Here is a 12,719-nt window from a genome sequence, read left to right as displayed (position 1 = left end):
AATACAAAAATCTTTTGAAAACTGGAGACTCCATAGGAAAGTTGAAACTGGAAACTGAGAGGCATTTTATGCGTAAACCCAGTTAGCTCTTCCATCAACTACTGGACAAGGTCACTACAACTGACAGTGTAGAACTGCCCCAAAATAGTAGTCTCTGTAGTGCTGCATATCAGTAGCAAAGCATTCAATGGTTATCATTAATTTAGCACTCTCATTTGAAGGAACATAACATGTTTTCCCTCTTGCCTTGTTGTTACCTCTTCAAACTAAACTTGGCATTATGTTGTACTTGTGAATGAATGAAACCTTGTTGTTCATTACTACGAAACAATATTAAATGTCATGTCAGCTTGAATTTACAGACATGAAATACCAGCTTTCAGCTCTACGAACAGTTTCTCCATGTTATACTTAATGCATTATGCAGAAGTAGAGTGCTGATTGCTGTTCAGTCTATTGTTCAATGACCTAGTTCTGTGCTGTGTATGCAAGACATAAAGGAAAAGACTATAAGTTTCTCTCCTGCAAAATGGTTACAAACTTGCAAATGTTTTCATGGACCAAACATTCTTGATGGCCTTGACTTCTCATTTCCTCTACCTCCAAATATTTAGTGTATTATCTCTGCATTTTAATAATGCTTCAATATTATGCTTCAATAATAAGACCTATAGCCAAACAGTTCAGGAATTCTTTTGATTCTCCATTCTTTTGATTCCTCCAATCATGGATTGTTATTGCTATTTTTAAATTTGCAGGGGAAGGAAAAAAAGTTTTAAAAAAAAACCAACAAAAACTAAACAGAATGCTGGACTTGCTGCAACATGTAGCTGAGGCATTTCAGGTACTAATTCAGTTTCTAAAAGCTTATCAGAATTTTCTAATCATGTAACAAAACAGCTCTACAATTGTTATTTACTTAATAATGTATTTTCCTCTGTAAAATCTGTGGTTGATGAAGGAGACTGTGTATACAACAGAACCCATAGGAAAAAAGGAGTTACAAATGAAATGTGACTGCAGAAACGCACTATAATACCTGAGGCCTAATATTGTTCTGAATTACGCTGTGCAATGTAACAATGCATCCTGAATCATCAGGATGGGATCTGTTTTACTGGAAGACAGAATAAAAAAGAAGTTTATCAAAGATTCTGCATTCCATTGCAAAAGGCTGATTTGCAGTTGAGATATAAACAAAGATCAGTACTAAGAAAACAGCTTTTCACGTATACATTTTCTCTTCCAAAATATTTGCACTAAAAGCTTTTTCTAAGGATGTTAACACAGCACCTGCAGTACTCTTAGAAGAACAGCCTTTAAATGCATTTCAGAAGAAATACCTTTCTGCTATAAAAATCAACAGACCCTGCTACATATCAATATGCACATCTGAAATATCTTTCTAGTCATTCATTCTCTTTGATTTTACCAGAAAATATTCTCTTGGAAAAAAAAAAAAAAAGAAAAGAAAAAAAAAAAAAGAGAGAAAAAGGAAAAAAATAAAGTTTCTGAAAGAATATCAGTATTTTGACATAGAAGGAGAGAAAAGGAGAATTAAATGATAAGGTTCAGGAACAGCAGAACAAAAGCACTTCTATCATAAAAATACCTGCTCTTGTCAAATAAAGATGTACTTTACAGTTACTGCATAACCTCTTCTTTCTAATTCATGAAAATCATAACAAAGTTAAGTATATTTCAATCTTTGAATACCTTTTAAAGACATTTATGTGATTGCCCTTTTTAACTAAAAATAATCTTCGTAAACAACTGTAGCAAAAAAGTCAGTATCTGCACTGGGGTTAGACAAATCCAGAAGAAACATAAAAAAATTGGACAATGTCCCTCAATACTAATCATGTTTTTAACTAGTAGAAGCATTCACAATTCAGTGAAATACAACAAATTCATCTGAAATTTGAGCTCATTCTAAAGAGAACAGTAATTTGAAGATCAATTCTGCACATAGTATTCTTGTTGCACAGATCACTACTAGATATATTGTTACACCTACCTGTACTAATTGAAAATTCTGGTGCTTTTGCAATAAAGTGTGCCACTACAGACAGTGCAAGTGTTTTATTTCCTGTGAAGAAGCATTTTGCATCATTTCTCTTTTACTTTTTTTCTTTTACTGGCTCTGGACCTCATACTGTATAGTCACATTAAGTTTTCCTACTAAAATCTAGGAGAAGGGTTTAGGACATGGCACTGGCAACCTTTCCTCATGTGACTAGACCAACACAGTCACTGAGGGTTCACACAGAAAACCAAAAGGTCTTTCAAGCACAATTCAAATGCTTTGTGCTTCTGTTTATTCTGAACATAGTGCAAAAAGGATCACGTCTTTAAAATGAGAAAAAGACAAGATTGTTCTTAAGATCCAAATCTTAATTTTCTGTTCTGTGATATTATTAGGCACTTATTTATGCATTGCCAGTCACAAACATGCAGGAAACGTAGAAGTTATTGAAAAAATTCAAGTCTGCTCAACTGTCTTGCAGGACTGTTGGTTCTCTAAGTGCTTTGAAATTATGATGTATGAGGTAGATGTTGCATATTAAATAAAGATATTTAAATTATAAAGCCCCCGTTAGTGAGAGCTGATGAATGTTAAATGTTATGAGACACAAGGCTGTGGCATCCATCATATTCACATATTATCACAGTCAGTGATGGAGCAGCCCCAGTGATGACAGATAGACTGCTAGATAGTTATTCCTTATTTCCAGAGTCACCGAGCAAGCCTATCAACCCCTTTGGCATTATTTTTAGCTTTGCATTAAATTAGCAATTTTCCATCACGTTCTGGCAGAAAGTATCAATTCCTTCTTCACGAGTGGAAGGTAGAAGAATGATTTACTAAAGCAAGGAGAAGAGGAAAAAGGAACAGTTGCCCTTCCTCTGAAAAGGCTGTGAACTTCAAATGACTAGAAACAAATATAAAATTGTGATCTCATGAAAGAACAGCAATGAAACAGTAAGCACACAATAATGGCTTTTCTCTGCACTTAGATAAAAGCTGAATTTTTGATGTGAACAGTATATTTTCATAAAATTTTATATACTATGTTTTATACACTTATTGGCTATTCCATAATAATGTGTGTGCTAACAGTAAAATTGCTCTTAAATTTATGTGTGTTATTTATACGTTCCCACGTAACAATGCTTTTTGTTGTAAAAAATATTCTGTTTATTAATGTAACTTTACAACCACTGCATCCAAGATCCGTGGTAAATTAACGACATTTTTATTATTTTATAGTGTCATTAAATTTTTACTGATCACTCCATCAAACTGAAGCAATAAAGGCCATAATGCAAACTGGGACACTTAGATCAGGGGAGCAGGAAGGCATTCCATATAGTCTGAAGTAAACGGCTTGCTGTAAATGATATTTATACCATCTTTAAGGATGTGAGAATACTTGGACAAGTTTGGCAAAACTGTTTCTGTAGTACTATGGATTGTGTACTTAAATAACAGTTTACTTGCCAGGAAGACAAGTTTTTTCAAACCATATGCGAGAAGATGACTGATTGCATCCATCTCTTGAAAAATAATATATGAAATGTAATAATACACTGGGCACCCCTCCCTTCTGGATTACCAAGACTGATCCGACTATACCCATGCCTCAAATTATTTCAACATGCTTGCTTTTTCCACATCTGAAATGTGTGCTCAGACTGAAATGGAAAATGGCATGCACGCTGATCGTTGTGTGAAAGATTTAAAAAATACATCTTTTTTGCAAACAAATACTTTTTATTTAAGTAGACATGTTTGGACAATGATGTAATACCCTTTATTTCAGTAGTCTAGCATGGAAGCAGTTGCCAACATTAATTTAAAGAGCCAGTTTCTCTAAAATGAATTAATATGGGTTGTTCACCGAAGCCGCAAAGTGTATGACTGAAGGGATATTATTTCTTCTGAGGACAGTAGTTTAGTTGGAATGACTACAAATAATTATCACATGTTGTCTTTATGTATAAAATATATTTCCATTGAGTTATTCCACACTAAATATTCTAGCAGCTTATTTGCTAACTGTTATCTATTCTCTTCACATACCATGGATGGCAAACAACAGGCAAGCAAGCTACTATATTCAAAATATCAGAAGGACATTTTCAGCAGAACACAGAGAAGTTTATTGCTGGCTTGAGTAATGAGGAAGCACAAGATCTTTTTTTTTTTTTTATCCTGGAAAGCCAATATACAAACATCCCAAGCTTTTTGCTTATTCTTACTACTTATTAACAGCTGGGACTGCAAAGTTAAATTGCCCTCCACTTCAAATCTTTTGCAACATCTTGGCACAGCAGGGATAATTACAAATTGACTTCCACCCTTATCTCTGGGTATTTTAGTTATTATGGGTGGGAAGTTTAAACATTAACCTTATTACAACAATGTCAATCATCTTACTGGTGTGCAGGCATGCAATTGCTGGAATTCCTTCGATGGCAAAGTAGATAAACACAATAGTTGCAGCATTGTTACAAGTAGAAGAACGGCAACCCTACAGAAAGTCCTGTGGATTTTGAGAACTTTGTGGTGAACGCTTAGAGCTCAGTATATTTTCACCCCCAAACTGCCTCTGTTTTCAGTTTTTGAAGTCCCCTATAATGTTCACGTTCAATACTCCCTTTGTATGCTGAACATGCAGCACAGACTATCATATCTGCTGCAGACTAAAGGTTTTTATTATATTACAGTGCCTCAAAACAAACACCCTGCTTGAAAAGGTGGGGTCATTAGGAATGAAAAAAGTCATCAGGTCCCTTTGTTAAATACAGTATTTCATCTTAAAGCATGACTGAAAAGTAAGAGATTAAAAGCAGATAAAGGGGAACGTGCATGTTTTTTTTTGTTGTTGTTTGTTTGGTTTTTTTGCCTGAGTGGCACGCTTCAGCTGGCTTCCACATGACAGCATTGTATACACAAACCCATCACAATGAGAAAATATTCCAAAGTTCCTGAGTAACATAATTTCATAGTGATGGTCACGATACTGTCCTTTCTTCTTTAAGACATATTCAGTAGCCAAAATTGAGAATTGCAAAATAATCAGAATTTAAAGCATCAAGAAAAATGTTTTGAAACTGAAGTGCTAAAGGACAAAAATTCATCAGATAAATACAAACCCAAACTGTCCACTTCTAAAAAGTCTCTTTAATTCTTTTGGAAATCTGATTTTAAGGAACAGAATGCTAAGAGCCTCTGGATAGCGCAAGCGGTAGCCATCCTGAGCTCTGAAAACAAATAGGGATTTAGATGAATCCCCTGACAACTGGAAACATATACCAGTAAGCCAACAGACTTCAGTGCACTGAAGTTTCCCTTTAAAAAAAGGAGTGTATGAATTTCAGATATTTTTCAAAAGCAAAGGAAAAATAGAGATAGCAAATATTTCCACCCAAGTAGGATATTATGCTCTCCTACTCATGAGGTTTTGACATACCCTTAACTATTGCTGCACTTGCAGGCACTCCTAAGCTATCGATCTGCCCTGGTTAGATTACTTTCAACAGGATTACTGCACTTACTGAGCCCCCTTAACCAAATGCTTTATGTCTTTGTTCATATGGTTTTAATATGGTTTTAACCAATTGCAGGGTTATTTATAAGTTTGCAGCTCCCCAGTAGTTAGAGTTATGAAGCGTTCAGACTTAAGCATATCCAGTTGTGTGGTAACCCAACTACTGCTTTCATGCGGTTTCCAACTTTTTATTCATGCACAAAGGCATGATGCATGGTTGTATCTGAGAACTCTTTGATTAACTCTTTGTTTCAGCAGTAAATTCATGTGGTAGTCTACAGTAAAATTACACGTCAACCAAAATGTAAAGATTTTTTTTTAAAATCACACAAACTGTGGAATTCTACCTTATACTGATGAGAAGTCATTAGTCTGTGAAAAACAAAAGAGCAATCAATTAAATTAGCAGCTGGTAAATGAAAAACAAACAAGAAAAGTTACTACTCAACGCTGCAGAATTCACCAGAGGTCAGAAAGAGTCCAAAGCCTGGGCTGTCACTTGTTTTCAGAAGAGCTGGATAATTTTACAACTGTTAATAACATTTGTAGTTACACATGCTAAGATAATCAAATCTCATGTTCCAGAGTGTAAGCTGTTCAATTGTCAGGGTTAAGAAGGAATTCCCTCTTTCTCTCTGCTGCTCCTTTCCCTCCTCACCAACATCCACAGATGATTACCTGGGAACCTTCTAGGGAAGGAAGTTAATTTTCTTTTATAACATCAGGTATTGCCCACTATGTTTAAGGGAGAACTGGTGAATAGTTTAAGACTATGTACCTTGCAAATACAAAGAATTTGAGTGAAACCACTTAGAAAACACGTTTTTCTTTTAACTAAGCACATACGTGTGCATTTCTGAGACAGACAGATGAAAATAATCACAAATGGCAACTGACATATACTTCTACCCAGAAACAGTACAGTTGTTTTTCCTGTGCCATAAGGTGACTAATGCAAGCAATTCAGTAGCTACTCTTGGATCTTCAGAATGGCCATTCTTATTTCTAACATCTGAATTACAAGAATAAATACAAAAACACTTGGCAAAGCACTATTTTTTTCCTTAGCAGAATAAATAAAACATAGGAACACTATATTTCAGTTGAATTTATTCAACTGAATATATTTTTGAGAAATTATCAAAGAATTATTGAATATATTGCTATATTTCAGTTGAATTTAGCAGACAGTTGAACCTTTCAATTATATCCTCACTTTGATTAAGTTTTTAAAAATACAGACATTGAAATGCCTTAAAAGCATACATGAATACTTTTCCAAAATAAAGAGTGCCATAACTGTGTTAAAATATCTGTGCACACTTTCCCAAATTTTCCTGCTTGTCATAAAGTTTCATTATAAATCTCTCATGCATTACAACTGGGTCAGAATCTAGAAGACCAGAAGTTTGGTTCTTGTCCTCAAAACTGTGAATCTCCTTTTCTGTTAGTCATGTAGTAATACAATCCAGGCTGAAAACATAGCTTTAGCAAGAAGCCACAAAAGTGTAACAACCAGAAAAACTATCCTAAGTTCAGCGCAACGTGCATTTTTTTGTTTGTTTGTTTTTTGTTTTTTTGCTTTTTTGGAATGGAAAAAAAAGAAGGAAGAAAAGAAGTCACCAATTTCATTTTCATTGTGGTGTTCTGCAAACCTCAACAGCACAAAGGAAACTCATCTGCCCTCCAGACAAATTTGGGAAAAGAGAGATCTTAAAAAATCCCGTGCGCTGACACATATACACATCACTGGCCAGACTTCTCGAGAAACAGTATGATGTTCTTTTATAAACAATACAGAAAATAAGTGTATGAAAAAAGATATATATCTGTTTGATTTGAAACCTATAAAAGATAAAAGCATGGCAGCTGTCATCACAGATATTTTCATTCCATTGTTTTAATTATGCAAGGTGCACGTCAGATTTTGTGTCATGATGAAACAGCACTGAAAAAAATGGATAAAATGGTGCAGTAAGCTGTTATCAAGTAGCAATAAATGCATTTTTCCCACTGCAATTTTTCCTACTGTGTCAGTAGTAGTTATAAAGATTTAAAAACAAACACTGTGAATATTCTATTTTCAAGTATTTCTAAATTAAGGAACTAAATTTCAGGGGAAAATCTGAACCTAAGTTTTGTGCATTAATTACAGAAATATCTGCACATCAACAGTGTTCTATATTGCAGGTACAAATGCCAGCACTTCATTAGATGCTCTGAATGCGCTGCTGGGAGTACTGAACCTTTTTGCTCATCTTTATACACAGTGCAACCCCCCAGACAGGGCTGTTCCCTTCCATTTTCAGAAGACACCTGAAGTAGCTTAAATTGGTGATGCACAAGACACTTGGGCTTAAATGTTCATATTCATATTTAGAATTAGAAATGCAATCAAGCCAGTTAAAATCCCACTGAATGCTACTGTGTTCAAATATATGCCTTGGCTTATGCTATATGTAAATATATAATTGCATATCATGCATATATAGACTATGAAGGCTTTTTCTCTATCAATCTGTTTTTTCTCTCCATTTTGTAGCATTTTAGGCATATTTTTTCAAGGAGGCTTTTTATGACTGCTGCTTATATACTCTATGTATACTCAATCATTTTTCGTTATGTTCAGAGAGAAAATAAACATATCACTAAAGAATAAATAAAGACAGGTGACAATGGAACAATGATAATAACATCATTATGCAGCGTTTTGCCTCTTGTACCCCATCAATGCCTTGTTTTTCTCTATTTCAGCCTCAGGAAAACGTGGCAGTTACTGTTTATGTCAGGAAGGCAAGATTACTGTTTGCAAGATTACAATATCAAGCGTGATGTGTATAATGACTGTGATGATACAGATGTACACCTCATCTCCTGTCTTTAATCTTCATTCAAGAGAAAAAAAACAGCAAGTTGCAAATTCTTGCAGGTTCATATAGTCCTTAAGCTTGTAAGGTACCGAGCACTTTCAGTTCATTCCAACACAGGCCATGTGTATATAGGTGTTACTGAACTCCAGGAAAATACTTACATGCTTATATTAAGCATGGACTAATGCACTTCACTGACTAAAGGCTAAAGTGTATAGTTCTTGAATGCTTACACAAAATCTGATGATAAAAATTAAACAACTTCTTCCCAGGCTAAGATACTTTCTCTTCTTTGATTACTCCTTTTCCCCTTTGAGTGGGGTAGGCTGAAAGCCTTCGGGTGTGGAGGAGAATTATTCTTGTTTAGATATAAAACAATAGGAAACCAAGGACACAGTCCTTGCAGACAATATACATATATATATATATAATATAATATAGATTATATATTATATATAGATATATATATAGATTATATATATATAAATATATATATATAGATTATATATAGATATATAGATTATTAATATATTATTATTATATATAGTATAATATATATAATATATATATATAATATAATATATATTATTAATATATAATACAATATAGACAATATACAGCAGACAATATCTTGTATTCACAGTGGCCTAGCTGAAGGCAAAGGAACAACTCCGTCAGTGACACTGCCTGATTTACTTACTTATCTTTCTAATACAACCAGAGCTAAGTTATACAAAAATTATGATTTTAAGATTTGTATTCTAGTAAAAAGCAACCCAAACTCAATTCATGAAGACTATAAATTTATCACACACACACAAAAAAAGGCAACTAATAAAACAGGGCAAAGGTTCCAATTTTTGTATCCAATAGGCCAACACATGCAAATATTTACTTCCTGGAAACTTGTCATGATTTACGTTGGGTGGAAGAAGCATCTCTTCCATACAGGAAGAGAAAATCAAACTAATGTAAGAGAGAAGGTACTTTATGAGAGTAACTGAAGGCTATGCATATTTCTTCATCCAGAGTCCAGGAACCCTTACCTGAAAACATCTTAAATGCAAAATGACTACCTACAGGCTGAAAAAATTATGTGGTTTTACTACTGCAATATACAGAGACAAAACTGCTAGTTATCTATAGCTAATGCTACTGGCAAAAATCCATTCTCTAGCTTTTCATTTAAAGTAGAACGATTTTATAAACATTGTTTTGCTTTCATCATAAAAAGCTTGTTTTAAATTTCCCACATAAGATATCTATTAAAGTACTCTTTAGATCAATGCAACAATGACAATTTAGAAAATGTTCTTTTATCGTAAGAATGCATCTTGGACGGGCGTTTCTAAAACAGCAGTTTCACCCACTGAGAATATAAGGCACTTATGTCCCACCTATGACCTATTTTTGACCAATTCTTTTCCAGTGTCGGTGTAGACTGGGTCCTACATACATCTCTCAGCATTTAAAATGATGCTTTTCTTTCTTTTTCCTTGTCCTCATTAATCCAAACAGCTAGATCACATATATGGAAAGGCTCATGTAATTATCTGAAGGAACATTCCAACACTTCATTCCAGTTAAAGATTTTTGCTACTCTGAGGACAAGTACAACCAGTGAGTAAGAGGGAATTTCCTGTTTCATAGGTTTCTTACTTCTTTGTATATTTGTATACTTCATAGTTGTATTCTTATTTTCTACTTCTTTCTTACAGGAAAGAGAATAATAACATCCTGGGGAAGCAATCAATATTTTGGAGTCTTTTACTATTATACACGTAAACAATCATAATACATACCACTGTGCAGCAGTGGAACCCGCACCAGTTTAGAAAAAAGTTGGTAACATTACCTCCAGGCACTGAGAGGGGAAATTATTATCTTCTGGTTACCCAGAAAGTCAATGATTAAGCTGCGAACTGAACTCGGGACTACTGAACATTAGGCCAGTCCACTGGCTGTTATGCCACAGTGCCTCCATCGTAAATCTATTTGATGGATTTTTCAGTCATGGAACATTAAAGGCTCTGCTCTTGTCTAATGAATATGTTTAAAGAAAACAGTACAAACAAAAGCAAACGTAACACTTGAATTATCTGAGAAGCATCGCTTTGATGTCACACTTCAATAAAGGCTTTCCTACTGCAGGCCTATATACACTTAAACATTCTGAAAAAAATATTTTAGCCAACACCTCTAGCTGGTATATTGGCATCTATTTATGTCTGAGAAGGGAACATAATCAGTTTTAGTTGGTTAAGTATGTGCCGAGCCAAATTTTATATTATGACCAAAAGCTTGGCAGTGCAGTAGCAGTGGCAAGTAGCAGAAAATTGCTTACAGTGTTATTTGCCAGATTACTTGAATGATTTACATCGGGTTTTCAAAAGAGTTTGGAGTATTAAAAACTTAAGATCTGGAAAAGCCTTGAACTGCAGATTTTTATTCCTAGTTGCAACATGATGCACAGGAGAGGGGTATGATAGAGTATGAACTTACAAAACAAAGCTTTTCTTTTTTATAATACAAACCACCTGAAACATTTAGGAACAGTTCATTTTGAACCATTACATTTTTTTTAATTGAAGATTTGCAGAGTCAATTGATTTAGATTAAAAGCTCAACCTTTCACATCCACTTCTTTAAGATTCATGTTGACACTGTACTAAATACAGCAATAGAGTTTGTATTCCAGATAAATTGATCTGACTACAAGCCTCACTCTTTAGTAAGATTCTTACTCCAAGATAAATCAATATTTAATATCTCCTGCAACAGCCCTAGTAGATAATTTTAAACCTTTTTTCCATTCCATTAAGTTACCTTTAAAAATTCTTTATACAAGCTTTCACAGATGACTTCTGAAAAACTAGTTTATGAAAAGCAGTCTGAAATTCATTAATTCAGATGGAAAGAGTTTTTTAATATTGCTGCATTGTGCTGATCTCTAAATCCATCTCTGTTTAGATAATTCTCCTGCTCAGCTAATTTGAAAAATAAACAAATTCTTCCTGTAAATCTGTAAGACAGACTTTAAACATAAAGAAAAATATCCTTACACAGCTTACTATATGGGAGAAGGTATCTTTAAGGTGTTTGAAAACAGAATGACCAGATCTTCCTAAATCCCTGAGAGGATGCGTACTCTTCATTGTCAGGTACTAGCCTCCACTCACCTCCAAACTCACTACTAAGAGTAGCAGTGACAAGCAGCTAATACAAGCTAGATACAGGCATCAGTCACATCCCAGCTTCCATTTTGAACCTTAAAATCTAGTGTCGTCTCCCTCGCCTCTCCCCACCTTCCAGCCTTGTGGAGCAGCAGAGGAGGAAAAACATCTCTTCCCCCTCCCTCAAACCTCTCCTATGGCTAAGAGCCCCAGTGGGATAGGAGTCTTTGATATCAGAAGAATGCAAACAGCAAGGCTCGGGTTTGCCTCTTCGTAGGGTTTAGAAACAGAGACATAAGAGGAATTGCAAATTATTATATATTGGGAGAACTGAAAGCGATTATGCCAAAAGGAAGGAAAGAACTACATACTCTGGAGCTATCTGGTTGTATATCCACCATTCAAACTACAGGATCTTCATATTTCTACCTGCACTCTCCCTTACTCTTATTTCTTACACTGCATTCAAAGCACAGATTCAGAGACACTGTCCACAGCAGTGAAGTTGTCCTCTCCATCACCTTCCAACCTACTGCTTTCTGACACGCAAAGTCCATAATCCTTTAATTCTTCTGATTCAGCTATTTGTGGGGTCACACTGAAAATTCAAACAGTGAAATGTTTCAGCTTGAAAAAAAGGCGAAAGGTGACTTTTCGTTTTTGAAGCTGTTTTGCTGCTTTCAAAGCAGAGTTGCCTATATTATTGTGTCACTGAAGAATCCGTAAGCTGTACTCAGGAATCTCCCTGTGCTGGAAAGGTAGCATGTGGAACCTGGTTGCTTTTGCCTTGCACATTCTATTCAAGATCTTCACATCAGAACTATTACATGTTTTAGTTTGGTTAAAAGCACAGCCTAGAGGGGTTGGATCCTAAACTAATTCTTTCATCACTAATAAAACATAAATAGTAGAGGGAAAAAAAACCATGACTGATTATCTTATAATGCAGTTTTCCATTTTATCACTATTCTTTTCCAACCTCTAAGCAGTCAAAAACACAATAAAATGTGTATTCCGCTTATGAGAATGGGTTTGCATTCAGCTTAGTCCTGAACCCAAGAAAAAAGCAGATTTTGTGACAACAAGAATAGTTATATACAGAACACACTCACTGCACAGAA

At 34.8% G+C, this 12,719-nt stretch overlaps 1 protein-coding gene across 10 annotated transcripts in view; it reads right to left on the bottom strand.

Moving 5' to 3' along the window:
• Positions 1 to 12,719, bottom strand: part of SOX6 (SRY-box transcription factor 6) — a 366,568-nt gene that overhangs the window by 34,818 nt on the left and 319,031 nt on the right. The gene's annotated exons all lie outside the window — the stretch shown is intronic.

This window comes from Lagopus leucura, unplaced genomic scaffold (assembly GCF_019238085.1).
Source record: "Lagopus leucura isolate 7727_CA_CO unplaced genomic scaffold, USGS_WTPT01 Super-Scaffold_100033, whole genome shotgun sequence".
Taxonomy (NCBI): Eukaryota; Metazoa; Chordata; class Aves; order Galliformes; family Phasianidae; genus Lagopus; species Lagopus leucura.
Note: the sequence above shows the minus strand (reverse complement) of the source record. Positions and strands in the feature narration are given on the sequence as shown.